Source organism: Coregonus clupeaformis, chromosome 20 (genome assembly GCF_020615455.1).
Source record: "Coregonus clupeaformis isolate EN_2021a chromosome 20, ASM2061545v1, whole genome shotgun sequence".
Taxonomy (NCBI): Eukaryota; Metazoa; Chordata; class Actinopteri; order Salmoniformes; family Salmonidae; genus Coregonus; species Coregonus clupeaformis.
The window spans coordinates 5980167-6006698 of NC_059211.1; the positions used below are offsets into that span (position 1 = coordinate 5980167).

At 45.3% G+C, this 26532-nt stretch overlaps 1 long non-coding RNA gene across 1 annotated transcript; it reads left to right on the forward strand.

Annotated features, from left to right (window-relative positions):
• Nucleotides 1–23204: 23204 nt before the first annotated feature.
• On the forward strand, nucleotides 23205–26163 carry LOC121533783. The gene is made up of 3 exons (XR_005994497.2): nucleotides 23205–23444; nucleotides 25606–25746; nucleotides 26077–26163. It is a non-coding gene; the product is annotated as an uncharacterized LOC121533783 (long non-coding RNA).
• The last annotated feature ends 369 nt before the right edge of the window (nucleotides 26164–26532 follow it).

The window sequence follows — 26532 nt, forward strand, 5'->3', positions numbered from 1 at the left end:
TTGAATTAACATAAATAATCATTGCACAGATATAGAAATACTAATTATTTTGTATAACATTTTTTGGGATTTGTACAGGGTTCAAGTTCAATGTCTAATTTAACTGATTAATGCACTGTAAAAAAAAATTGTTATATATATATATATATATATATATTGTTTTTTGAATCTACTCAAAACATTATAGGCAACAAAATTACAAGTAATATTATTGAGTATATATTTTTGCTTGTGTCTATGATTAGATAAACTTGAGTAAGTTGTTTGGATGTGGTCAAATAAATTGAGTAAAGACTATATAAATAAAAATATAATATTAAGTTGATTGAACTCAAATAGATCCATGAAATTGTGTTATTTTAACTGAATGATTAATCCTATTATATACTCATTGTTACATTATATATGTATTTACTCCAACTCAGAAAGGTTAACATTTTTACTTTGGATTTACTCGATCAGCTCACTTAAGAGAAAAGGTATCAGGACACCAAGAATCCTTGAAAACCATTTATTTAAACATCAACGGTTTGCAAAACAGTTCTTATTAAACAGCACAAAAGCAGCAGAAATGATTCTCAAATTATTAGTTGACAAATTACAGAATTGCAATCAACATTGCAGGTAAGTCCTGATTGCTGCAGGTAGGCAAAACCGTAGAATTAGGAACTAGAACACTAACACTAGCAATAATAGGATCTCCGTGGGCAGAACCATCTACTTAGAAGAGATAGAATGGTGCTTCAACTCCATAGACTTCATAAGGACAAAAATATTCTCATAGTAACCATGGATAACTACAAAAATGGGGGTTCATGGAGGCTCAAATAGCTCGTGTTTGCACTGTTTGCCTATAAGGTACTGAATGACTATAGGCTTTTTTTTAGCTCACCTAGTTGTGCCAATTAGGGACTGTGCCAAGCACACAGCCCTCCAACCAAATCTGCCATTTTCATACCGTATACAGGCTGTGAGTGTAAAGGGCTAAATTAACTCCCCTAATCAAATCAAAAAATTTATTTTTTCTAATTTTACACAATGTTTCACATCGTGGATTTCATATCCTCAGAGAAGAAGGAGACAGAGGTTGTGCCAGCGTCATGGGTCAAGGATGGCATGAGCTACTGGCCCCCTATGTTTGTAAATAATGGTGCACAAGGTCGGTGAAGAGACAGGAGGCGCCTGATGAAACCTGGGGTTTATTTGATGTTCACATCAGTTACACTAGAGGTAAGAAGACATTCTCATGTGGCAAAATGTATTAAAACCAAAAATTTGTTTGTATTTGCAGTCAACTATTTGTGAAGTGGCAGGCCACATAAGCTCACAGAACGGGACCGGCGAGTGTTGAAGTGCGTAGCGCATAAAAATTGTCTGAACACTCACTGCTGAGTTCCAAACTGACTCTGGAAGCAAGGTCCGCACAATAACTGCTAGTCAGGAGCTTCATGAAATGGGGTTCCATGGCCAAGCAGCCGCACACAAGCCTAAGATCACCATGCCAAGTGTTGTCTGGAGTGGTGTAAAGCTCGCCACCATTGGACTCTGGAGCAGTGGAAACGCGTTCTCTGGAGTGATGAGTCACGCTTCACCATCTGGTAGTCCGGCGGACAAATCTAGATTTGGCGGATGCCAGGAGAACGCTACCTGCCCGAATGCATAGTGCTAACTGTAAATTTGGTGGAGGAGGAATAATGGTTTGGGCTAGGCCAGTTAGTTCCAGTGAAGGGAAATCTTAACGCTACAGCATACAATGACATTCTAGACAATTTGGGGAAGGCCCTTTCCTGTTTCAGCATGACAATGCCCCTGTGCACAAAGCGAGGTCCATACAGAAATGGTTTGTCGAGATCGGTGTGGAAGAACTTGACTGGTCTGCACAGAGCCCTGACCTCAACCCCATCGAACACCTTTGGGATTAATTGGAACGCCGACTGCGAGTCAGGCCTAATCGCCCAACATCAGTGCCCGACCTCACTTATGCTCTTGTGGTTGAATAGAAGCAAGTCCCCTCAGCAATGTTCCAACATCTAGTGGAAAGCCTTCCCAGAAGAGTGAAGACTGTTATAGCAGCAAAGGGTTTGGACCAACTCCATATTAATGCCCATGATTTTGGAATGAGATGTTCGACGAGCATGTGTCCACATACTTATGGTCATGTAGTGTATGTACATTGATGTCCAGAATTTTTTTTAAGCCACACTCTGTAATTTGAGTTCATTGTGTAGTCAGAAGTGAACTCATTATACGCTCACAGGCCAGCTATATTTCCTTATATTCACTGACTGGAGATGTTGTGGAGTAGGACCATCATTGTAAGATTTTTTTCACATGGTACTTCACTACAACCATCAGAGGTTCAAACTTATAAATTCAAAAAAATAAAAATATTTGACTTAAGAACTTTTCTAAAGGAAACCCTGAGATAGTATTCAGTCATCACTTAGATGTATAAGGCCATGCACATTATACACTGAATTCTCTTTACTATAAAACTGGCCAAAGACACTAGTAAAGTTAGACATATTGGCAATACTTGAATTGGCCTGCCAAAAGTGTTATTCTCAGACCAAGTTACAATTATATTTCAAAACTGCAGCTTCAATGACCCCACAGCAAAGTTAATACTGCAGTGAGATTTCTAAACTTTTAAAACCATGACAAGAGAGATATTGATGTCAATGGTATTAGTTGTAGTGAAAGGGTAATTTTTAGTGACAGGACAGTTTTAGTCACAGGCCATGTTGCAGCTGGATACTAGTTGATGTTGTGGATGGGGGCTCTGCTCCCTACTTGCTATGGGATTTTTTTGAATGAATTGTAATATCTTTACTGGGTAATATTAATATGAATTTGCATCGGGCCACATCCGGGGGGATTCTGGCAGTGTCGGCTTAGTTCTGGCAAAGGAATCTGCCCGATGTACTCGGGCCGATTCCGGGCAGTCATTCAATATGAAATCGGGCTGAGCCTGGCAGCAGGACTCAGGCTATTAAATCAGTCCCGGCGTACCGGAATAGGGCCGCGATTAGGCGGAGTCCTCTTTGCTAGCTGGGTTTGATTAGGGACAGATCGGAGTTTACTGGTCCAACTCAAGGTGTCAAATAAAATGCACCCCTCCTCCCCAAAGTTACAAATATTTTCACATGACTCTGCCCTTGTACTGTTAAAAAAATTGAACACCCTAACTCAAAATAATGTTTACGACCACATATAACAATAACTGTAGCGACCCTGTGTTTATAAACGTGGATATCGACATTGCCACTTCAGCATGCTTTGTGAGGGTTCGCCGACCACAGCAGACGAGCTCACTCTCCCTGCTTGTTTCATTACACTACGATCAGAGCCGGCTACAGACAATGATCAGCTAAGGGTAAATCAGATTTTCAGCATTTTGATGCCATAATTATAATTATATAAAATATATGCAACAAATCTTCCACCAACAGGTTTCTGTGCCAATGCACCACACAACCAATAAACAAAGCAAACCGACTTCGGGCACTTCAATATCATGGTTTGTGTTTTCTACACCACAATAAATAGACTATGTCAATCTTGACAAACAGAAAATATATCCCTCCCTACCTTGTAGGCTTACCCAGTATCAAAGGCTTAGGCTTGACAAATCAATTTATAACATTTTTGACATGCGTTTTTCTGTTTTTTTTTGTTGTTATTCTGTCTCTCACTGTTCAAATAAACCTACCATTAAAATTATAGACAGATCATTTCTTTGTCAGTGGGCAAACGTACAAAATCAGCAGGGGATCAAATACTTTTTTCCCTCACTGTATACATCCCAAAACAAATGTGTGACCGGGATTGCACAACAAAGTCGGGGACTTATTTCCATTGTGGACCATTTTTTAAATGTAAATACATATACAATTACATACTGTAGATACAAATTTCAGAGATAGAGACAAAAAAATGCTCAACCTCCAGATGAGTATGAGGGGGGAGATTAAGTGCAATTCTTACAAGCTTGTTTGGCTGGTAGCTTATTCTTTAGATGTTTAGGGCTGCTGGTGAACCATGATGTGCAGGCATAATCAAAGTGACACTGGACTAGCGCACTTGCCAGAGTCTTTAGGATGTCTATAGCTAGGTTTCCATCCAATTAGCGACAGATTTTCATGTGAATATTCTAAAATCTTCATAAAAACAAGATGCTATTACAGAGTTTCCTTTAGGGAAATTTGGCGCCGGACAACATGACAGGGAAGATTTTAATTTACTGGACATTTGTCAAGTTTAATGGGGATCCATATGCATTCAGATCCAACCTGGCGCAGCCAGCACCTACAATAAACTAGGAATTTACTTGTCCTTAAAAACTGTCTATAACAAATTACAAAAACACTATTCCTTGTGTTTCGATGTGTAGCTGTCCACCACGGTTCAGCTGTCAGAGATTTGAGCACTAAATGTATCAGGGCATTGCATGCAAAGGCTTAGGTGTCCACTGTATGATATTCATGTTTTAATAAATATTTACATAGCCTATATAAAGGACAGGAAACTTAGGCCTAACCCCAGAGAGATAAAGATATGACACCGACATGCATTTCTTTATATACAGCTATAGACGTACAGAAGGAGGGTAATTCGTAAATGTTCTAGCCAAATATTTTGTATAAAGATAAACATTATATTATTAGATTATAGGAGTAACTCTGGTAGCCCTGAAACAGTCTTCCTCACCTGAAATTCAACTGTCGGAGTCCGTTGCAGCACTGGGGCGCACTGCCTTCATATCATCCCAGGTAGCACAAACGTCTGGCCCACATCTGGCCTGATTCCGGCATGCCAGATCTAAAACTGCTGTCCCGGGTCTGGCAGCCGGATCCGGCCCGAGTCATTTGGCCCAGATCTGGCAGCCTGAACTGAGCCACAGCTGCCATTTTAGGGCCAGAATCGGCCCAGCAACGGCCCAAATCCACTCGATTCTAGTGGAAGGAGGAAATAGTATGAATTTACTTATCAAAATTAAAATCTCAATGAAAACATGTCATTTTTACCAGTTAATGTGTGCATGTTTTCTTTGGCAACCATATGGTATAAGCGGGATAAATGCCTCCGCTCTACATTATCTGGAACTAATAAACTTAGGCAGTACCAAGTCGTCCATTATTTCCAGATAATGTACAAAGTGTCAGTGTTTATCACTTATATGTATGTGTGTATGTAAATGTATGTCTCTCTGGGTCTATCCACCCTTTCCTTGCTGTGTAAAAGATACTCATTTTTGCTTCCGTCTCTGTCTGGTGCAAGCTGCAGCCACATTATGACGAACTTCTCCGTCTCTCCATCTGTAGCCTTGGATGTGAAAATGTTTCTCCTGACAGCACCTTTGAATAACAGAAAATATTTGCAAAATAATAAGTTACAACAATTAGTCAGATTTTGACACCACACAAAAATCCTAGTAATCACAATCCAGACCTCAAATGGGAAGCACATCAACACAACACAATAACCACAAAGGTTTTCAATTTCAACACTGAGTCAAACAGATCATGAGATTCCATTTGTAGCACCACAGTGTGGTCAATCTGAATGTGTTTGCATATGTTGAGTCTTAACAGGGTTTGGAACATGTGTACCAAGTTTGGTTACAATACAAAAATCTGTGTCTGATTTATATGCATTTATGTGCCAGACCATGCCCACATGAATGTTTATTGGTCAGTTATTTGACATACTAGTCTGGAAAATACTCAGTTGAAAGACCTTGGTCCATAGATGCTATATATCAAGTTTCATCCAGATCGGCCCTGTGGTTCCGGAGGAGATGTCATTTAAGTGTGTTTCAAAAATTATATCATGGCAGCGCACTGCCTGCCTGTGGGTCCTTGAGGCAAATGTGTTTCTTGTGAGAAGAGGGACCTATGCACAGAATTTCAGGACTCTAGGTTAAGTTTTTTCTGTGATCTATTGTCAGGCTATGTCATAATAGTATTCTAATTCCTAATTCTATGGTCAGGCCACTGTCTGTCGCTCACAACAGTCTCTCTTATCTTGTGTCCCCTTCCCAGTATTCATAGATAAGCTCTCAGATGATAAACATACGGTCTGTGCTAATCAGAATCCTTTGGATGTCCCTACCCCATTGAAGTTGATATTTAAAATGGTTAAGGTTAGGTAAGGGATTTGGTTATGTGGAAGGTTAGGGTAAGGGTTAAGGTTAGGGTTATGGTTTAGGGTAGGGACATCCCAAGGATCCCAGATAGCACTGACCATAAATATATAGGATCTATGGAAGCAAGGACTGGCCTTCCATTATATAATAATTATATTTTTAACCATGTGTTTGTTTCAGTTAAACAGGCTTATGTTTGGTTCTGATGGGGAAGAACAGTTCAACTAAGCTCAACAAGCATTTATAACTTATTTTCTTCACGAATCAATGCCTAGTGAAAGTCTACACACCCTTGAACAGTTTTCTTATTTGAGATTGACTATTTTACTGTCCAACCACTCCAGCTCAGGCTCAGGGTGCCAGCCTTCAGATTCACATTTGGCGCACAGTGGTGAAAGGTGGAGACAGTCCATCAGAGAGGGTCTGAGGGTGGAGAGACAGAGTCTGCTGGTAGGGAAACAAACAAGAAGACAAGTGAGTGTCACGGATCCCCCCGGTACAGCTGCTCATTCCGTCTACGTCACCAGCCTTCTAGGCGTCACTGACCTGGTTCATTACCACCAAACCCAGACTGTCTTGTCTCATTACGCACACCTGGTTCCCATTCCTCCTGATTAGTATGTGTATATATGTGCCCTCTGTTCCCCATTGTTCTTGTCGATTATTGTCCCATGTCCTTTGGTCTCGTGAGTACATTGTATTACAGTTTACATACCGAGTATTGTGCAATTGTTATTACGGGTCTCGTCCCATGTAATATTTAGAGGTTTACACCTCGCTCTTTTGTTTGGGATACATCCCTGTGTTATATATATACACGTGTTTGTTTTGGGCTTCGTCCCCATTGTTTTCCATGACGTACCTTATGTTTGGTAGAGTAATAAAAAAAACGATCACGCATTCCTGCACCTGTCTTCTATCAGTATACAACGTGACAGAATAATCGACCCATAAAAATGGAGACAGCAGGAAAGGCTGAGCTGAAGACCATCGTAGAGACAGTCCAGCATCACGAGGACTGTCTCTCCAGACTTGGCAGCACCATGGACAGCGTGCTGGCAACCATCCTGCGGTTGGAGGGGAAAGTGCAGTCCCTCCAGTCTCGAGGGTACATCACTCTCCCGTTTAAAGACATGTGCCACTCATTCTGACAACCCATTCATTTACATTTACATTATTTAGCAGACGCTCTTATCCATTCATCCGTAAAGCAGCACAATGTCATAAACCCTAACAACGTACAGTACGACTTACAGCACGCCGTACCATACATAACTTTTCTCCCCCCTTTTCCAAAACCAGGGACTGGTACCATATATAAAAATGTCCATAGGGCAAGAACCTAGAGTGATACCTGTAAGAAATAAACATTTACCCTTAAACGGAAGAGGTAAACAACGGCTCTCCAAACTAGCCAGTTCAGTCCATTAACCTGGAGGTTGACTAAGACACCTAACGGAGCCTAAGAATGAAAAGAGGTTAAGTAGTCCCCCAGATGAGCAGGGGCTGGACGGCCATGCGAGAGGCTGCAAGGGGGGTGGGGCGGACTGTCCTGTTTTCCCACTGAGGAGGCATGCAGCACAGTCCCTGACCAGGGCTTCAATGTCGTGGTCGATGCCTGGCCACCACACAAGGTCTCGACATCGCTGTTTGACCTTCACTATGCCCAAGTTACCTTCGTGCGCATTGATAGAACACACGCACGCAGGCCACTCAGGACCACAGTGCAAAAACCTCGAGAGACACAGACTTCTTCCCAGCAAGAAAGTTTGTTCTTCACCCTGGCGAAAGTCGCCAGATCTTCCGGCACATGTGCTGGCCATCCAGTGCGTATGTAGGTGCGCAGGGTAGACAGTGTGGGATCCTGTTCCGATGCTTGCTTCAGCTCCTCCAGTGAGACGACTGACTGAAGGGGAGCGTAGAGCATTTGTACGAGCTTTGTTTCGTTGTTATCTGGCAAGACGGTCGGAGTAGGAGCGTCAAAGGAGTGTGAGAGGAGGTCTGCCACCACGTTATCCCTCCCCGGAGTGAACTTCAACTGATAGTTATACTGTCTGAGGCGGTCGGCCCATCTGTGCAGCCGAAGTGGCTTGTGGCCAGTTCCTGATGCCGTCAGTAGCGTTGTGAGGGACTGGTGGTCGGTTCTGAGCGTGAACATCCGGCCGTATAGGTAGAGGTGCCACCTTTCGCACGCCCAGACACAGGCCAGTGCTTCTCGTTCGCCCACAGAGTACCATTGTTCAGTGGGGCTCAGGGCCCTTGAGGCGAAGGCGACGGTCCTCTCAACGCCATTCTGCAGCTATGAGAGGACAGCTCCAGCTGAGGCGTCACATGTGACAATGGTGGGGCAGACGGGGTCAAAGTGAGCCAAGACTGGGGCTGTAGTGAGCTGGCTCTTCAGTGAGCGGACCGCGTCTGAGCAGGCTGCCGTCCAGGCCCATGGTTCATCCTTCTTGAGGAGCTGGTGAAGGGGCGCTGTGGTCTGAGAGCAGTGGGGCAGAAACCGGAGGTAGTAGGCTGTCATGCCCAAAAATGAGGCCACCTGAGAGGCTGAGGTCGGTTCCGGGATCCGGTGGACGGCTTCAATGTTCGACATGAGTGGGGCAATGGCTTTGGCCGACAGGTAGAACCCCACAAACTCGACAGCTGGAGCTGCAAAGTTGCACTTTCCACTGTTCAGGGTCAGGTTGTTCCGCAGTAGAGACCTGAATACTCTGTGGAGTTGATAATCATGGATGTGGAGGTCAGGGCCGGGGACCCCGATGTTGTTCAGATAGACTGCCACCCCAGGTATTCCAGCGAGGATCATCACCTTCTGGAAGCAGCTGGGGGTGGAGCTAAGTCCAAAAGGCATGTGTGTATATCTGAACACGTCAGCATGTGTGACAAAGGCTGTGAGGTCTCTGCTGGCTGCATGGAGGGGTACCTGAAGATAATCCTGACGAAGGTAGAGCTTCGTGAAGATCGTGGAGCCATGAAATTGTGCAGTCAGCTCCTCAGCTGTAGGCATGGGGTACTTCTCCATGACAACAGCCTTGTTCACAGCACGGAGATCCACACAGGTCCGGATTCCAGCTGACTTTTTGGTTGCGATGACCAAGTTTGAAATTAAGGTGGCAGCGTTGACTGACTGGCTGTCATCACCCAGTGCAAAGGGAATGCGCCGCAGGGGCTGCATGATTGGGGTCACGTCCAGGTTCACTAGGGGCCTGTGAGTAAAGGCTGTGAGGCAGCCCAGTCCATCAAACAGAGTTGGCCAGTTCTGTTGCCATGTGCAGGTAACTTGGTGGATAGCTGACCGACTGTCATCTCTCAGTGTGAACCCCAAGCCTGTGAAGAGGTCGAGGCCCAGGAGGTTGGCACCCCGCTTTGCAACGTGAAATGTGAATGATGGCAGATGCTTGGCGCCGTAGTGTACTGGGACCTGGAGGGTGCCTGCAATGTCTATCTTGGATCTACCATACCCACACAGGGCAGTGGAGGGCTGTTGGAGTGGTAGGTGACTGAAAAGCTTGTAGTAAGTGGCAAGGTTGAGCAACGACACCGCAGCACCAGTATCCAGTAGCAAAGGCAAACCCACCTCGCCCAGCTGCACAGTGCATGTCTTGAATGACACATGGTTGGTGGAGACGGTTCGGATTTCAGTGTGTTCATGTTGAGAGTGAGATGAAAATAAGGGCCTGTTCTGGATGGAGCTAGTAGCTGGGGCATAACTACACACTTCCGCAAAGTGATTGTATTTTGAACAGTTCTTGCATATTTTCCCACGGGCTGGGCAGTTTGAAGCCCTTGAATTGTGAGAGCTAGCCCCACAGTTGCCACAGCTACTTCTGTTTGTTTGTCTGTGTGCCTGCTGCACGGGCATGCCGGTGTCTGTGTCCATGCAGCTATCGACGTGGGAGGGCATGCGCAGCGCGTAATCGTTGTAGTGCGCCTGCTCTGGCTGAAGCTGCTTGGTGAGAATGGCTGGGGGCTGAGTGTATGCTGCAGAGCTGTCTTTTCACATAACGTCCCCTCCATCAACTGATCCCTGATGATCTTGTCCTGAAGTGTCCCAGTTACAAGAGCTAGCCAAATCCCTCAGATTAGCCACGTACAGTGCCTTGCAAAAGTATTCATCCCCCTTGGCGTTTTTCCTATTTTGTTGCATTACAACCTGTAATTTAAATGGATTTTTATTTGGATTTCATGTAATGGACATACACAAAATAGTCCAAATTGGTGAAGTGAAATTTAAAAAATTACTTGTTTAAAAAAAAAAAAAATACGGAAAAGTGGTGTGTGCATATGTATTCACCCCTTTGCTATGAAGCCCCTAAATAAGATCTGGTGCAACCAGTTACCTTCAGATGTCACATAATTAGTTAAATAAAGTCCACGTGTGTGCAATCTAAGTGTCACATGAGCTGTCACTTGATCTCAGTATATATACACCTGTTCTGAAACGCCCCAGAGTCTGCAACACCACTAAGCAAGGGGCACCACAAAGCAAGCGGCACCATTAAGACCAAGGAGCTCTCCAAACATGTCAGGGACAAAGTTGTGGAGAAGTACAGATCAGGGTTGGGTTATAAAAAAATTTGGGAAACTTTGAAGATCCCACGGAGCACCATTAAATCCATTATTAAAAAATGAAAGAATATGGCACCACAACAAACCTGCCAAGAGAGGGCCAACCACCAAAACTCAAGGACCAGGCAAGGAGGGCATTAATCAGAGAGGCAACAAAGAGAACAAAGATAACCCTGAAGGAGCTGCAAAGCTCCACAGCGGAGATTGGAGTATCTGTCCATAGGACCACTTTAAGCCATACACTCCACAGAGCTTGGCTTTACGGAAGAGTGGCCAGAAAAAAGCCATTGCTTAAAGAAAAAAATAAGCAAACACGTTTGGTGGTCGCCAAAAGCCATGTGGGAGCCTCCCCAAACATATGGAAGAAGGTACTCTGGTCAGATGAGACTAAAATTGAGCTGTTTGGTCATCAAGGAAAACGCTATGTCTGGCGCAAACCCAACACCTCTCATCACCCCGAGAACACCATCCCCACAGTGAAGCATGGTGGTGGCAGCATCATGCTGTGGGGATGTTTTTCATCGGCAGGGACTGGGAAACTGGTCAGAATTGAAGGAATGATGGATGGCGCTAAATACAGTGAAATTCTTGAGGGAAACCTGCTAAAAATACTGCTAAAGCAACACATGAGTGGTTTAAGGGGAAACATTTAAATATATTGGAATGGCCTAATCAAAGCCCAGACCTCAATCCAATTGAGAATCTGTGGTATGACTTAAAGATTGCTGTACACCAGCGGAACCCATCCAACTTGAAGGAGCAGTTTTGCCTTGAAGAATGGGCAGAAATCCCAGTGGCTAGATGTGCCAAGCTTATAGAGACATACCCCAAGAGACTTGCAGCTGTAATTGCTGCATAAGGTGGCTCTACAAAGTATTGACTTTGGGGTGTGGGGGTGGGGGGGGGTTGAATAGTTATGCACGCTCATGTTTTCCGTTTTTCTTGTCATATTTCTTGTTTGTTTCACAATAACAAATATTTTGCATTTTCAAAGTGGTAGGCGTGTTGTGTAAATGTCAGGCGTCAGTGTGTAGCGGTAGGACGGAGTCAGGCGCAGGACACAGAGCTAGTAGACAACGTACTTTACACGTAAAAAATAAATGAACATAATCTCCACGCAGGGAGGACAAATCCCGCTCACCGGTCTATGACACCAAACATTGAACAAACACGCACACAACACAGTGAGAGCCAGAGGGTTAAATAGGGAACAAATCATGAACATAATGGGAACCAGGTGTGTACAATAAAGACAAAACAAGTAGAACACAGAAACATAGATCGGTGGCAGCTAGTACTCCGATGACGATGAACGCCGAAGCCTGCCCGAGCAAGGAGGAGGGGCAGCCTCGGCTGAATTCATGATGGCCCCACAAACCGCCGACTCAGCTTCCGGCAGGGCAGGCGAAGGGGCAGGTTTCCGGTCTAGAGCCAGACCCAGTCCCCTGGTGCATACACCGGGGCCTCACTGCGGTGGCAGTCGGCGCTCGCCTTCTGTCGCCTGATGGCCCGTTGCAGGTGTACATGGGCAGCGTTCCAGGTCTCCTCCGAGCGCCGAAACCATTAATCCACGCAGGTGCCTCAATATGGCTCTGATGCCATGGTGCCAGGACCGGCTGATAACCTAATACACACTGAATTGGAGAAAGGTTAGTGGAGGAGTGACAGAGGGAGTTTTGGGCCATCTCTGCCCAGGGGATGAAAACCGACCACTCCCCCGGCCGGTCCTGGCAATAGGACCATAGAAACCTACCCACATCCTGGTTTACTCTCTCCACCTGCCCATTACTCTCGGGGTGAAACCCTGAGGTCAGGCTGACCGAGACCCCCAGACGTACCATGAACGCCCTCCAGAAACCCCGATCAGACACTATATCCTCAGGTACCCCGTAGTGCCGGAAGACGTGTGTAAATAGGGCCTCCGCAGTCTGTAGGGCCGTAGGGAGACCGGGCAAAGGAATGAGACAGAAGGACTTAGAAAACCGATCCACAACGACCAGGATCGTGGTGTTCCCTTGTGACGGGGGAAGGTCCGTAACGAAATCCACCGTTAGTTGTGACCACGGCCGTTGTAATTTCCCTCTGGGCAGGTGTCTAGATGCCTTACACTGGGCACACACAGAGCAGGAGGAAACATAAACCCTCACGTCCTTAGCTAAAGTGGGCCACCAGTACTTCCCACTAAGACAGTGCACTGTCCGACCAATGCCAGGATGACCAGAGGAGGGTGACGTGTGAGCCCAATAGATCAATCGATCGCGGACATCTAACGGAACGTACATACGACCCTCTGGACACTGGGGGATAGTGGGCTCCGTGCGTAACGCCCGCTCGATGTCAACCACCGGTGCCACCAGACAAGAAGCTGGAAGTATGGGAGTGGGCTCCATGGACCTCTCCTTATGGTAATATTTTATGTATCATTAAGGAAAATGTTGGGAAATGTCAAAGGTAAAATATAGTAAACATAATTGACATTTTATAATCCAGATGCATGTCTAAATAAGGAATATAGCCAATACAGTGTGTAAACATGCTTTAATGAATGTATGTATATAATTTTTTAAAGTGTCTGAGCCACACCACCAATATAATGAGATAAGGGAAAGAGGCAAAAGCGCCCATGGTCTTTTGGAGTAAACAACATGTGTTGTTGGACTTTGAAAGATAATAGTGGCGTGGCAGTTAAAGATGTTAATCAGTTATTTTAAGGGGAGTAGCTTTGTATGCTATGTAAACATGACTGTGCATTTGTGTGTGTATAAAAGAGATTTCTGAGCCAGAGAGAGACAGCCGTTCCATGGAGTGGCTCGGCTTTGCTACGCAAATAATAAAGTCTAATTTTTGGATTCACAAGCTCCAGTCTCTTGAGAGATATTTTTCAGTTGACTAATTTTGAGTCAAATATTTCTACGACATCCTCTGTGTCATACAGCCGGGACAGAGCGTCTGCCTTAGCATTCTGGGAACCTGGTCTGTAAGAAAGGGTGAACACAAAATGGGTGAAAAACATGGCCCACCTTGCCTGGCGAGGGTTCAGTCTCCTCGCCGCCTGGATGTACTCCAGATTGCGGTGGTCAGTCAAAATGAGGAAATGGTGTTTAGCCCCCTCAAGCCAATGCCTCCACGCTTTTAGAGCCTGGACTACAGCTAACAGCTCCCGGTCCCCCACATCATAGTTGCGCTACGCCGGGCTGAGCTTCTTTGAAAAGAAAGCACAGGGGCGGAGCTTTGGTGGCATACCCGAGCGCTGAGACAGTACAGCTCCTATCTCAGCCTCGGACGCGTCCACCTCTACTGTGAATGCCAAGGAGGGATCTGGATGAGCCAGCGCAGGAGCCGAGGTAAACAGGTCCTTCAGGTGACCAAAAGCCCTGTCCACCTCAGCTGACCACTGCAGTCGCACCGGTCCCCCCTTCAGCAAGGAGGTAATGGGAGCCGCTACCTGACCAAAGCCCCGGATAAACCTCCGGTAGTAGTTGGCAAACCCTAAGAATCGCTGCACCTCCTTAACCGTGGTTGGAGTCGGCCAATTACGCACGGACGAAATGCGGTCATTCTCCATCTCCACCCCTGACGCGGACAGGCAGTACCCTAGGAAGGAGACGGACTGTTGGAAGAAAAGACATTTCTCTGCCTTGACGTACAGGTCATGTTCCAACAGTCGACCAAGCACCTTGCGCACCAGGGACACATGCTCGACTTGTGTAGCGGAGTATGTGAGAATGTCATCTATATACACCACTACACCCTGTCCGTACAGGTCCCTGAAAATCTCATCGACAAAGGATTGGAAGACTGATGGAGCATTCATCAACCCGTACGGCATGACAGGGTATTCATAGTGCCCAGATGTGGTACTAAATGCCGTCTTCCACTCATCCCCCTCCCGGATACGCACCAGGTTGTACGCGCTCCTGAGATCCAATTTGGTGAGGAAGCGCGCCCCGTGCGATGACTCCGTCACACTAGCAATGAGAGGTAGTGGATAACTGTACTTAACAGTGATCTGATTGAGACCGCGGTAGTTAATGCACGGGCGTAAACCTCCATCCTTCTTCTTCACAAAAAAGAAACTCGAGGAGGCAGGTGAAGTGGAAGGCCGAATGTATCCCTGTCCCAGAGATTCGGAGACATAAGTTTCCATAGCCGCCGTCTCCTCCTGTGACAGAGGATACACGTGACTCCGGGGAAGTGCAGCGCCTACCTGGATATTTATCGCACAATCCCCCTGTCGATGAGGTGGTAATTGAGTCGCCGTCTTTTTACAGAAGGCGAGAGCCAAATCGGCATATTCCGGGGGAATGTGCATAGTGGAGACCTGGTTGGGACTTTCCACCGTAGTTGCACCTATGGAAACACCTACACACCTCCCCGAGCACTGACTTGACCATCCCTTGAGAGCCCTCTGTTGCCATGAAATAGTGGGGTCATGAGAAGTTAACCAGGGAAACCCCAACACCACTGGAAACGCAGGAGAATCGATCAGAAAGAGACTAATTCTCTCCTCATGACCCTCCTGCGTTTTCATCCAAAGTGGAGCTGTGACGTCCCTAATCAGGCCTGACCCTAAAGGGCGACTATCTAAGGCATGTACAGGGAAGGGCACATCAACATGAACAATAGGAATCCCTAATCTACGGGCAAATATACGATCAATAAAGTTCCCAGCTGCGCCTGAATCTACGAGCACCTTATGCTGGGAATGCGTCAAAACTCAGGAAATTCTATGTCAATACACATGTGCGCAACAGGGAGCTCTGGGTGAGTCGGGTGCCTACTCACCTGGGATGGTCCACCAGTGCTCTGCCTGCTGCCTCGACTCCCTGAGGAACCTCCCCAGCACCGACCAGCAGTGTGTCCTCTGCGGCCACAGTTGGTACAGGAAACGGCCCCCCTTCCGCTCTCTCCTCCGGTGGATGATCAAATACCGCCCGGAAGCGGCGGGTGAAATCTTCATAGCGCACCGACGCCGTGTCTATTCCTCCCCACTCGGCGTTTGGCTGCTGATTGCTGAGGTGGACCAATCAGTGGACATTCCTCTGTATTGCACCACCCGTTTCTGGTTTTTCACTTACACCTCCCATTGTTTTAAAAGCCAGTCAGTTGTGTTTGTTGGGAGAGATTATTTCCGTATGTGAGTATGAATACTGTGGTGTCCTGTGTTTTGTGTACTCACTCATTTGCTGGTTACTCTGTTTGGTAACTTTGTTGTGTGTTTCTGGGAAAAGGGGGATTTAAGCAAGTTGCCCATGGGCATACATTACCCGTAGGAAGAAAATTGTCTAAAAACACTAGTTAGACCTGAGCTGACCACCCACTGTAATTTTTGTATGATTAGCAGTAGCTTAGTGGTTCTTGAGGCAGGCAAGATCAGTTTAGTTTTTTTTTTACATTATTGTTTAATTTCTTGGGTCCTGCTCAGCCCTTTTTCCCAAACCTTTACCGTGTGTTCAAAATAAACATATTGTGTTTGACAGTAGTTTATGGTTGTTGGTGTAGTTTTTGTTCTCACTTTTTCCATGTCATGATTCTAATTTGCATGAATTATGTTACGGTTCTCTTTTCCATCCACCCTAGTCTTTTAAAGCCACGGGGTTCATAACATAACGTGGGGGCTCGTCCGGGATCATTCTCATTGATACCCATGCTACTCATGCAAATTGGTTTAGTGTCTGGTTCAGTGTTGAGCTTGGCAGCTGTGACTAACTGGTTTTGTGTTTAGTATTCGTCGGCTCGTGTTGCTAGTTTAAGTTTTGAGTTGGATGCATTTTTGGAAAACCCTACATGGGAGGTTTTTCAAAATTGCCGTAGAGTGGATCTACAGGCTTTGGCTGACCACTTTTTTGTACCCATATCAAGGGTTTTAGTGAAAGCAGAAGTTAGGAAAGCAGTATTAGATGTATTATTGAACGAGCGAGTGCTTGAGTTACCGCCGCCTGAGCCTGCTGCTCCTGTAGGGGATGTGGCTGCTGCTCCTGTAAGCCCGTCGGTGTCTGAGGACGAGGCTAAGGCTCCAGCCACATTGCCCCGTTTTGACCCACTCTCCCCACTGTCCGACAGAGATGCCAGGATGGATGTCCGCTCGACACGGCTCCAAATGGAGGCGGAAGAGCGGGCACAAATCAGGCAAGACAAGCTGGAAACGCGTAAACTAGAGGCGGAACTGGAGACGCGTAGGCTTGATCAAGAACTGGAGATGCGTAAACTTGATCAGGAACTGGAGACGCGTAAGATGGAACTGGAGATGCGTAAAATGGAACTGGAGGCAGAAACAGCGAGGTTAGTCTCTGCTCATACTATGCCTGCTAGTGATCCGTCCTCACCAGCTGTGTCGTCTGCTACTTTTGATATTAGTAGACAGATCACCTTGGTACCTGTGTTTAGGGAGTCAGAGGTTGATTCCATTTTCAGTGTTTTTGAGCGTATAGCAGTAGCATTGAAATGGCCCGAAGAGGTATGGTGCCTATTACTTCAGTGTAAATTAACAGGTGAAGCCCAAGAGGTTCTGTCAGCGCTACCTCTTGAAGACAGCTCGAATTATGACGTGGTCAAAGCTACTGTTCTTCGTGCCTATGCGCTGGTTCCTGAGGCATATCGACAGAGATTTAGATCTCATAAAAAGTATTCTACTCAGACTTATGTGGAGTTTGCTAGAGACAAAGGAAATCTGTTTGACAAATGGCACACTGCTAGTAAGGTAACTAATTTTAACTCTCTACGGGAGTTAATCTTGTTAGAAGAGTTTAAAAATTGCTTACCCTAACGCATTGTAGTTTATCTGAACGAACAGAAAGTATCCTCACTGTCGAGAAGCGTCTGTATTGGCAGACGAGTTTGTGTTGACGCATAAGAGCGTGTTTTCGGCTCGTACGGAGAGCAGGGCCGCAGGGTTGCTAACTTTTAGTCCTAGTCGACCAGCAGTACATCCAGCACGCCCAAAATATGTGCATCACTGTTTCTATTGTCATAAGGTGGGACATATGGTTAATGATTGCTTTCTGCTAAAACGCAAACAGGGGATGCCTCAGCACGCCAGGCCGCCAACGGGTGTTGGGCTGATTCGTACGGTTGTAAGGCCGGAATCAAAGCAGATGCCTCATAGTGAATGTGGTTTGAAAGTCCCAGTCCGAGATCACAGTTATGAACCGTTCATTTTTGAGGGGTTTGTTTCCATATCAGATGACGAAGCGTCTCAGCGTCCGGTTAGAATCCTCAGAGATACTGGTGCGGCGCAGTCGTTCATACGATCTGATGTGTTGCCCTTGTCCAATAATACATATTGTGGTTCCAGTGTGTTAGTACAAGGAATTGAAATGGGATTCGTGCCATTGCAATTTGTGAATGTACACTCTGAGTTAGTCAGTGGATTGTTCAGAGTTGGAGTACGTCCTATGTTGCCAGAAAAAGGTGTGACATTTATAATGGGCAACGATATTGCCGGAGGAAAGGTGATACCCGTATTGGAGGTAATGGATAAAAGTGACCAGTCTCTCTCCGAGGAGCTGGCACAGGGTTATCCAGATGTGTTCCCCGCTTGTGCTGTCACACGTGCTCAAGCACGACAAGTGGGTGACGTGATAGATTTGTCGAACACGATTCTATTCAGAGAGTGTGACCCAGAGGTTAGCTCGGGTGCAGTCTGACCAACAGCCCAGGGAAAGGAAGAAGTATGTGGAACTTGTTGCTGAGGCAATACAGTTACCAGTCACTCGTGAGCAGCTGATCGCTAACCAGAAGGTTGACATTAGCCTGGCAAAATGTTTTTCTAGTGTTGTCTCAGAGGAGGAGCTAAAGAAGAAAAACATGGCATACTTCATTGATGGTAATCTCCTAATGCGTAAATGGACATCTCATGTTGACGCTGGCGGAGATTGGAATGCTGTTTACCAAATAGTGATTCCTATAGCCTTTCGACAAAATGTTTTATCCCTCGCTCATGATCACCAGTGGTCCGGACATCTGGGAGTCACCAAGACTTATGATCGGGTTTTACGACATTTCTTTTGGCCTGGTTTAAAACAAGATGTGGCTCAGTTCTGTCGGACTTGCCACACCTGTCAAGTAACTGGGAAACCGAACCAGGTTATTCCCCCCGCACCTCTTTGTCCCATACCGGCCATAGGTGAACCATTCGAACATGTGATGGTTGATTGTGTTGGACCATTACCAAAAACAAAATCTGGTAACCAGTTTCTGTTGACGATTATGTGTGTGGCCACCAGGTACCCAGAGGCCATTCCTCTGCGAAGGATTACTGCTCCGGTGGTGAGTAAGGCGTTGATCAAATTCTTCTCAACTTTTGGGTTACCTAAGGTGGTACAAACTGATCAGGGTACGAATTTCTTTTCTAAGCTTTTCAAACAAGTGTTAAAATCCTTGTCAGTTACACACCGTGTGTCAAGCGCATATCACCCAGAGTCTCAGGGTGCGCTTGAACGTTGGCATCAGACACTGAAGTCTATGCTCCGTAAATATTGCTTGGAATCTGAGAAGGATTGGGATGAGGGAGTTCCTCTAGTTTTGTTTGCTGTCCGTGAGACAGTACAGGAATCCCTAGGGTTCAGCCCAGCTGAACTGGTGTTTGGACACACCATGAGAGGACCTATGAAAGTCCTTACGGATCAGTTTTTATCACAAGAGTTGTGTGTGAAAGAAAATGTGTTGGTCTACGTTAGTCGCTTTCGTGAGCGCCTACATGGTGCCTGTGCTCTAGCAAAGGAAGCGCTGTCTTCCTCACAGAGACGGATGAAACGGCACTATGACAACCAGGCTGTTTCTCGTTCACTGCAGCCAGGTGACCAAGTTATTGTATTGTTGCCTGTGCCAGGAGCGTCATTGTCAGCACGTTTCTCTGGTCCTTATGTAATTGAAAAGAAACTAAGTGAAACTGACTACGTGATACAGACTCCTGATAGAAAACGCCAATCACGTGTGTGCCACGTTAACATGTTGAAGACATACCACACCAGACCCGTCACTCAGATAGATAGTCCCGAAAAACTTGCCGAGTCGGCTGTCTCTATTGCTACTACGGCTGTAGTGGGAGGTCATGTTAATGATGTGGAGGGAGATGGTTTGGAGTTGCGCAATTCTCAGCAGCAGTGTGCTAGATTGCCCAATTCAGAGATGCTGCTGTCTCTCCCATCAAGCCTGATTCATTTAACGGACGGACAGTCAGATGATATTGTGAGACTATTACACAGCTTTCCATGTCTTTTTAATGATGTTCCTACATGCACAAATGTGTTAGAACATGACATTAATGTTGGAAATGCTGCACCTATTAAGCAACATGCTTATCGTGTCAACGTCTCTAAAAGAAAGATAATGAGGGATGAGGTCGGTTATTTGCTAGAGAATAACCTGGCTATGCCAAGTTCAAGTCCTTGGAGTTCTCCGTGCATTCTGGTTCCTAAACCTGATGGGACATCCAGGTTATGTACGGACTATCGGAAGGTCAATGCTGTCACAGTGCCCGACTCGTTCCCGTTACCCAGACTGGATGACTGTATTGACACTGTTGGTGCTGCTACTTATGTAACCAAACTAGATCTTCTAAAAGGATACTGGCAGGTGCCGTTAACCTCACGTGCCTCCGACATCTCTGCCTTTGTGACCCCAGACCACTTCCTACAATATGCTGTCATGGCATTTGGGATGTGGAACGCACCAGCCACTTTCCAACGCCTGGTTAACACAGTATTGGCTGGAGTTTCTAATTGTAGTGCTTACCTTGATGATCTGGTAATTTATTCAACTGAGTGGTCTGGTCATGTTAACACTCTAAGGGTAGTGTGTGAACGTCTAGCAGCCGCTTCTCTAACCCTGAACTTAGCAAAGTTCGAGTTTGGGAAGGCCACTGTTACTTATCTCGGTAAACAGGTCGGCCATGGTCAGGTGCGCCCTGTAGATGCCAAGGTCTCAGCTATAAATGCATTTCCCGCACCTATCAACAGAAGAGAGCTACGCCGCTTTTTAGGGACGGTTGGCTACTACCGTAGTTTCTGTAAAAATTTCTCTGCGGTAGTTGCTCCATTAACGGATTTGCTCAGTCCGGCGAGAAAATTTGTATGGTCTGAAGATTGTCGTACTGCTTTCAACACTGCTAAAGCACTCTTATGTAGTACTCCTGTTCTTGCTGCGCCAGATTTTGAACGACCGTTTAAACTGGAGGTAGATGCTAGTGCCATAGGTGCTGGTGCTGTTCTACTGCAGCTGGACCAGAGTGGAGTGGACCATCCTGTCTGTTATTTTTCACGAAAGTTTTACAAATGTCAGACAAACTATTCCACCATTGAACAAGAAGCTCTAGCTTTGTTGTTAGCTCTGCAGTACTTTGAAGTATATGTTGGTTCCAGTGCATTACCAGTGATAGTGTATACTGACCATAACCCCTTAGTTTTTCTCCACCGGATGTACAACCAGAACCAACGCCTTATGCGTTGGGCACTTGTAGTGCAAAATTATAATTTGGAGATCCGCCACAAAAAGGGGTCGGATAATGTGTTGGCAGATGCTTTGTCTCGTGTTTAAGGAACTAGGTTTTTTTTGTTATCCCGTCAGGATGCGGTTGCTCTTTGAATTTTGGGTGTTGTGATGGTACGTGTGTCGCAAACCCTTGTGGTTTGCTCTTTTAAGGGTGGGAGTGTTACGGATACAGGTATCCTGTGTGTGTTTTGTGTTTTTCCTCTCCTTCTGCCCTAATCACAGGTGTCCTTTATGTTCCTGATTGGTGGTCGTTGGGGTGTCCCACCTGTCCAACATCCGTTTGCCTGCTGATTGCTGAGGTGGACCAATCAGTGGACATTCCTCTGTATTGCACCACCTGTTTCTGGTTTTTCACTTACACCTCCCATTGTTTTAAAAGCCAGTCAGTTGTGTTTGTTGGGAGAGACTATTTCTGTATGTGAGTATGGATACTGTGGTGTCCTGTGTTTTGTGTACTCACTCATTTGCTGGTTACTCTGTTTAGTAACTTTGTTGTGTGTTTCTGGGAAAAGGGGGATTTAAGCAAGTTGCCCATGGGCATACATTACCCGTAGGAAGAAAATTGTCTAAAAACACTAGTTAGACCTGAGCGGACCACCCACTGTAATTTTTTTAATGATTAGCAGTAGCTTAGCGGTTTATGAGGCAGGCAAGATCAGTTTAGTTTTTTTTTACATTATTGTTTCATTTCTTGGGTCCTGCTCAGCCCTTTTTCCCAAACCTTTACCGTGTGTTCAAAATAAACATATTGTGTTTGACGGTAGTTTATGGTTGTCGGTGTAGTTTTTCTTCTCACTGTTTCCATGTCATGATTCCAATTTGCATGAATTATGTTACGGGTCTCTGTTCCATCCACCCTAGACATTTAAAGCCACGGGGTTCGTAACAACACCAAACATTGAACAAACACGCAAACAACACAGTGAGAGCCAGAGGGTTAAATAGGGAACAAATCATGAACATAATGGGAACCAGGTGTGTACAATAAAGACAAAACAAGTAGAACACAGAAACATAGATCGGTGGCAGCTAGTACTCCGTTGACGACGAACGCCGAAGCCTGCCCGAGCAAGGAGGAGGGGCAGCCTTGGCTGAATTCGTGACAGTAAATCAAATGATACAAACCCCCAAAAAATCTATTTTAATTCCAGGTTGTAAGGCAACCAAATAGGAAAAATGCTAAGGGAGGTGAATACTTTCGCAAGCCACTGTAGCTTTGAATGGACTCAACCGGCTGTTGGTGTCTTTTCCGTAGCCGGTAGCGTCGGTGGAGCACTCGCTCTTTCCTGACGAAGTGGTTCCGTAGGAGGCTGACTGCAGCGGTGAATGTAGGAGCCGATCCAAGCGCTCTGAAAATCCTCTGTACTGAGGCAGTGACGGAGCAGTGCTGTCCTCTGCTTGTCGGAGATTGTAGAAAAGTCCATAGCTTCGAGATAAGTGTTAACTTTCAAGCCAGTTATTCCATGGGACTGGAGGTTCACCAGGCACAGCGAGGAATGGTGCTGGCGGTGGTAAGCTGAATTCAGCCATCTTCGTCGCCAATGTTATATCTAGCCTAGCTGTAGAAGAACGCACACCTGCACAGTTTCACATTGTACATCACTCTCCCGGTTAATGACATGTGCCACTCATTCTGACAACCCATTCATCCGTAAAGCAGCACAATGTCGTAAACCATAACAACGTACAGTACGACTTACAGCACGTTGTATCATACATAACAGTAATATAAAAAGTAAGTTAAGCCACTGTTTATAGGGAAAATACGAGTAGAACAGCAAATAAAAAAATAAAAATAAAAAACAGGGGAAGAAACGCACTACCCTCCCCTGTGCTCCCCCCCCCCCAAAAAAAGAATAAACACACAACCCTCCCCAAAGCAAAATACAATTTTGAAAACCTTCCCCTTTTTATTCGCTATGTAATGTTAGGGCGAAAACGTGCACCCAGGGGGGCCCCGGGACCGAGTTTGGGAAACCCTGCCCTAATTTATAGAAAGACCCAGATGCATCTTTAAAACACTCGTAAGGTCCATCGCTATCGGGAAACTGGGCCCCGGTCGTTTGGTGATTCATTACGAAACCGAAAGAAAACTCTGTGATATGATCGGGCGGCGCGGATAACTGTTCATTTGAGAAGGGCACTCCAACTTCACTGCTTGCCCGGTCATACATAGCCTTGCACCCCTGTTCAGCCTAATCAAACTCCTTCATTGTAAAGTAAGCTATTTTAGGTAAGTAACGGTAGCTTAATGCCGCATGCCTTCTTGGGTTTTCTGATTTATGTTTTGCTATCGTTTGCTGGGATGCAAAAAATTTTGATGATTCACTCACTTGGCAACGCTGCTGTTTCTGGAGCTAGCTGTTGCTAGCCTGCCAACGTTAAATCAGCTAGCTATCTAACGCGTTAGCTGTAAAAGGTAGCTAGCTAGCTACAGTCAAACCAGGATAGACGGACACACAATCGATCAATAAGTCGTCACAAGATAACTGTAGCTATGTGGTGGACATGTCTAACATTTTATAATAGCGAGGTTTAGTTACAGTTGAAGTCGGAAGTTTACATACACCTTAGCCAAATACATTTCAGTTTTTCACAAATCCTGACATTTAATCCTAGTAAGAATTCCCTGTCTTAGGTCAGTTAGGATCACCACTTTATTTTAAGATTGTCAAATGTCAGAATAATAGTAGAGAGAATGATTGATTTCAGCTATTATTTCTTTCTTCACATTCCCAGTGGGTCAGAAGTTTACATGCACTCAATTAGTATTTGGTAGCATTGCCTTTAAATTGTTTAACTTGGATCAAACGTTTCGGGTAGCCTTCCACAAGCTTCCCACAATAAGTTGGGTGAATTTTGGCACATTCCTCCTGACAGAGCTGGTGTAACTGAGTCAGGTTTGTAGGCCTCCTTGCTCGCACACGCTTTTTCAGTTCTGCCCACACATTTTCTATAGGATTGAGGTCAGGGCTTTGTGATGGCCACTCCAATACCTTGACTTTGTTGTCCTTAAGCCATTTTGCCACAACTTTGGAAGTATGCTTGGGGTCATTGTCCATTTGGAAGACCCATTTGCGACCAAGCTTTAACTTCCTGACTGATGTCTTGAGATGTTTCTTCAATATATCCACATAATTTTGCTTCCTCATGATGCCATCTATTTTGTGAAGTGCACCAATCCCTCCTGCAGCAAAGCACCCCCACAGCATGATGCTGCCACCCCATGCTTCACGGTTGGGATGGTGTTCTTCGGCTTTCAAGCAACCCCCTTTTTCCTCCAAACATAACGATGGTCATTATGGCCAAACAGTTCTATTTTTGTTTCATCAGACCAGAGGACATTTCTCCAAAAAGTACGATCTTTGTCCCCATGTGTAATTGCAAACCATAGTCTGGCATTTTTATGGCGGTTTTGGAGCAGTGGCTTCTTCCTTGCTGAGCGGCCTTTCAGGTTTGTCAACATAGGACTCGTGTTACTGTGGATATAGATACTTTTGTACCTGTTTCCTCCAGCATCTTCACAAGGTCCTTTGCTGTTGTTCTGTGATTGATTTGCACTTTTCGCACGAAAGTATGTTAATCTCTAGGAGACAGAACGCGTCTCCTTCCTGAGTGGTATGACGGCTGCGTGGTCCCATGGTGTTTATACTTGCGTACTATTGTTTGTACAGATTAACGTGGTACCTTCAGGCGTTTGGAAATTGCTTGGCTTGGCTGATTTCTTTTGATTTTCCCATGATGTCAAGCAAAGAGGCACTGAGTTTGAAGGTAGGCCTTGAAATACATCCACAGGTACACCTCCAATTGACTCAAATGATGTCAATTAGCCTATCAGAATCTTCTAAAGCCATGACATCATTTTCTGGAATTTTCCAAGCTCTTTAAAGGCACAGTCAACTTAGTGTATGTAAACTTCTGACCCACTGGAATTGTGATACAGTGAATTATAAATTAAATAATCTGTCTGTAAACAATTGTTGGAAAAATTACTTGTGTCATGCACAAAATAGATGTCCTAACCGACTTGCCAAAATGATAGTTTGTTAACAAGACATTTTTGGAGTGGTTGAAAAACTAGTTTTAATGACTCCAACCTAAGTGTATGTAAACTTCCGACTTCAACTGTATGTTTAGTTATTAAATTAGCCAGCAACAAGTCATTTTGCTTGTCAAACCCCACCCCACCCCACCCCTCGACTTTGACTAACGTTAACTTAGCTAACCCAACTGTATTGATACATAGCTATGATAGCTAAGCTAATACAGTAGGTGTCAATAGTTGACACAGTCGCCCACAAGTAATGTTTAATTTTTTTCTAGGGACAGCAGGCTTTGTCTGTCTTCACAACTAGTGTGTGTCTGTGTGCCTCTGTTGTGTTTGTGTGTTACAGGCAGGTGCAATGGCAACACAGTGTGTGACAAAGGTGGAACTGACAGTCTCCTGTGATAATCTTCTGGACATGGACGTATTCTCCAAGTCTGACCCTCTGTGTGTTCTTCTCATGAACATTGCTGGGTCGCAGTGGTATGAGGTCAGTCACAGACTCTTGTTTAACCGAGAAACACTGACATTGTAAGCCTAAATGTTAACCCAACTAGGCTAAGGAATGAATAATTTATCCCCAAAGTTGTCATCTTGCATCATTGGTTAGCCTTAATCATAAGTATTACCCTTCACAAACAGTAGAATAGTATCTTAACGTTTCAGAACAGCTAAAGAGAGCATTAAGCCTACCTTTTGAAAGTAAGAGTCTGAAACGCAGGGTCAATACAGTAACACCCAATGTTGTCATTTTGTTTTATGATTGTGTGAGAATGTGCATGATTTGATTACTGACAGGTTGAAATGTTTGTGTTTGCAGGTGGACCGCACAGAGACTGTGCACCCTCATAGATATCATCCTGACTAACTTACCCTCTAAATACACCTCCACTGTCTTCAACCAGGATCTCAGCGATCACTGACTTTTTGCCTGCGTCCGTAACGGGTCCGCGGTCAAACGACCACCCCTCATCACTGTCAAATGCTCCCTAAAACACTTTAGCGAGCAGGCCTTCCTAATTGACCTGGATGGATATCGATCTCATTCCGTCAGTAGATGATGCCTGGTTGTTCTTTAAAAGTGCTTTCCTCTCAATCTTAAATAAGCATGCCCCATTCAAAAAATGCAGAACTAAGAACAGATATAGCCCCTGGTTCTCCTCAGACTTGACTGCCCTTGACCAGCACAAAAACATCCTGTGGCATACTGCATTAGCATCGAATAGCCCCCGCGATATGTAACTTTTCAGGGAAGTTAGGAACCAATATAAACAAG